The sequence below is a fragment of the Heterocephalus glaber genome, unplaced genomic scaffold, assembly GCF_053883595.1.
Source record: "Heterocephalus glaber isolate CG9 unplaced genomic scaffold, H.glaber_assembly_v1.0 deba00000621, whole genome shotgun sequence".
Lineage (NCBI taxonomy): Eukaryota > Metazoa > Chordata > Mammalia > Rodentia > Bathyergidae > Heterocephalus > Heterocephalus glaber.
In genome coordinates, this window is record NW_028258153.1 from 9932654 (window position 1) to 9935938 (window position 3285).

Genomic DNA, 3285 nt, shown 5'->3' on the forward strand with positions numbered 1-3285 from the left:
TCTCTTTCTTTTATTCTTTTTTTTTTTGGTACCGGGGATTGAACGGGACCTTGCGCTTTCGAGGCAGGCAGTGGAACCACTGAGCTAAATCCCTGCCCCCACTGTTCTTTCTTTCTTTTTTTTAGACAACGTGTGATTTTATTAATAAACAGTGCAAAAGCATCAGTGATAACTGTTTGAACGTTACATTTTAAGTAGCCATGTTGGCTTAAATTTGTGGATACTGGTCTCTATGGCACGACAAATACATACATAAAAATATTCCCTATTTCCATGCAAAAGTATTCAGCTATAACACTACTTACAAATTGTTATGGACAAGATAAACTGTAATAATATTGATTTGGACAGCCACAATTACATGAATATTGCATTGAGTAATAACCTATGTTCAATACACTCTGGATGTCAGGTTGTAACATTTAAAGTTACTTAAAACTTAATTCCTTGTTTCCTTTAAAGGGATGTCTTTTGTATATGTGAGTACCCAAATGAAAGCTGAGGAATGCGTTTTGATCATAATAACAAAATTCACATAGAAGAGGGTGTTTGCCTCCTCCTCTAAAAAAAGCTTTACATTTACTCAGAATCTGTCTCTCCAGGCATCATATACCACTAATGGACACGTTTACAAGCCCTAACTCCAAAATTGTATCTTCAAGAGAAAGTTATAAAGTTTAAAAAGAGTAGTTCATTATATTAAAAAAGTCAAATTTCAGCAACACTAATGCCAAAAATGACAAATTCAATTTCTTAGCATCCATGAAGTATATTATTTCCATAAGTTGTCTATTATGTGCAGATTTATTTTCTTTAAGAAGTAAAATGAAGTTTTAATAGTGCAGTCTGTGGTGTGGTAACATCAGCAAATGCCAGTTCTTGTCCATCAATAAGTCCTAATTCTTTCAAAGTTTTGGAAAGACTTGTTCATTCTTCAATAGAGGTTACTGACTGTAGGTAAAGTGTTCTATTTTTCCCTTCTAATGTGGCTGTGATAGCTGGAGATTTCATCTGCAGAGAAGCACTATTGGCTAGATAATCCAAAAGCTCCTGTAATTTAGCTGATGGAGAAAACTGAATGCTTTGAGGAAGTTGGCTACAAGCTGGGCAGTTCTCCTTTCTCTCTGCTTCAGATGTGTAAGTGTACAGCCCATCCACATCATTGAATACCAAGTAATTATTAAGGGGAATGTATGCACTTGTGGCTATTTTAAAAGCCTCTGTGGCACTCACAGCTGCAATGACTGCATTTGTGGAAGCTACTGCAGGAATGATTCGTTTTACTACGCCTTGAGTAAGTCTGTATGTAACACCTCTAATATTATATTGTGATTCTCTCTCTAGAGATTTTTGAAATATCCATTGAATATGTTCAGGATCATCTCCATCTAATGGAACCCCTTCTCGAAAAGGGGTTCTTAGGCCACTGCAACATCCTTACCTACTCAATACAATGCTCTGGTAGCCTTGGCATGGATGCAATGGTGCACATGGGAAAATTAACCTGTGTTGGATAAAGTTCCAGTGTACATTCAATACAAGCAGTCATTCCAGGGAGAATCACCCGAGCATTTCCTTTAAAACCTTCTGTACCCCAAATATCATAAGGACAATGGAGCTTGGATCTAACATACCATATTCATAATTTAGACGAAATATCAGCATTCCATTTATCCATCTTCTGGCTATAATAGAGTCCAGTCCACAGACAATAATATGGAATTGTCGATAGAAAGTGTCATTAAAATCTTGAATCTTCTTGGAATGTGGAGCAACATTGCAATTAGGAATTCTGTCATTTAGAAATTCTGCAGCAACTTCAGCCTTACGTCTTCCAACATCTTTAGGCCTAAATAACAACTGCCTATTTAGATTGGAAACATCTATAGTGTCCATGTCTATGACATGAATTTGTCTAAAACCAGATAATACCGGGTTTTTCAGAAGCTCACATCCTAAGCTGCCAGCTCCAATGACTAGAACTTTACATGTATCTAACAAAAACTGGAGAGATTCAGTGCTCGGTTCGAAAGCAGGGTGTGTGAAGGGTCCAGATCGCTATAGGAACTTCTTTACATGGTTCCAACGACCTTCCCAGTCTCCAGTGTCCCCACACCCACCATCAACAGCCATTTTCTCAGCCAGCAGCTCCTCTATTCTTCTTTTCTTCTCCTGCTCCTCGCCATCCGCCATGTTGTTCTCTGCCTCTTCCCCACTGTTCTTTCTTGTGGAAAGGAAACTGGGCTCCAACCTCCTGGGGCCAGCATCTGCATACTCTTTCACTTTGTCTGGGCTGAGGAGAGGAGGGGTGTTGTTTATGTGCTCAGTAGGAGGAAGCTTGGAAAAGTTGCTTATTGCTAAAAGAAAACAATCTAACTTCTAAAGTTCCATTTTTGAAATATTGGTCACAACTTGGCTGCTAATAATCTACTACTTGTCACGAACAGACCCATGGGTAACTATAGCCACTCAGTGTTTTCCAATTAGCTAAGGAAAAGGGATGTTTTCCTCTATATTACTCCATTCATGCCTAATTAGAAATCAACTATCAAATTAACTACCTAATACTCCTTTGCTTCTGAAAATGAATTGTTAAACGTCATACTATCCCTTGTGAGAAGCAAATTCTAAAGTGAATTCTAACTCAGTGTATAAGATGGCTGTGGATATAGCTTAGTGGTAGAGCACTTGACAAAGCTTTGATCACCAATGCTGGGAAGAGAAGCTTATTTGCCTTAAAAAACATTTGATGGTAAACTATATTGTCTCTATCATCTAAGTATTTGCTTATTGCATTACTAGATAAACTAAGACACAAAACAACTTAAAATATCTAACTATTCAGAGATGTCATTTATGTGTTTCAGATGTATTTGGAGAAGCCACACTGATAGTTCTATGCTTGTTGGCTTTCAGGATGTCTCCACCTTCTTTTATCTTTTTTCTTTTTCTTTTTTTTTTGGTATCAGGGATGGAACTCAGGACCTTGCACTTGCAAGGCAGGCGCAGTGCCACTGAGCTAAATCCTGGCCCTCACCTTCTCTTATCTTGATCCTTGATCTTCACCTTATCCTACACTGTGTCAATAGGGTATGTCAGTCATTTCTGAGTTGTTGTCAGGCCTAGATTCAAGATAACCAAATCCTTAAACAGCCATGTCTACAAAATTTCCCACAGGAGACACACAGGGTGATGAGCACCGAGGCATACCGTTTCTTAGTATTTGGGTTTGGTGCCAAAATCCTATTTGGAGTTTGTAGACCTGACAACTTATTTTGGAGTAAA

The 3285-nt window shown here is 38.2% G+C and overlaps 1 pseudogene; it reads right to left on the minus strand.

Annotated features, from left to right (window-relative positions):
* Positions 1 to 813: 813 nt before the first annotated feature.
* LOC101722080 (NEDD8-activating enzyme E1 catalytic subunit pseudogene) lies at positions 814 to 2193 on the minus strand (annotated as a pseudogene).
* Between the last annotated feature and the right edge of the window lie 1092 nt (positions 2194 to 3285).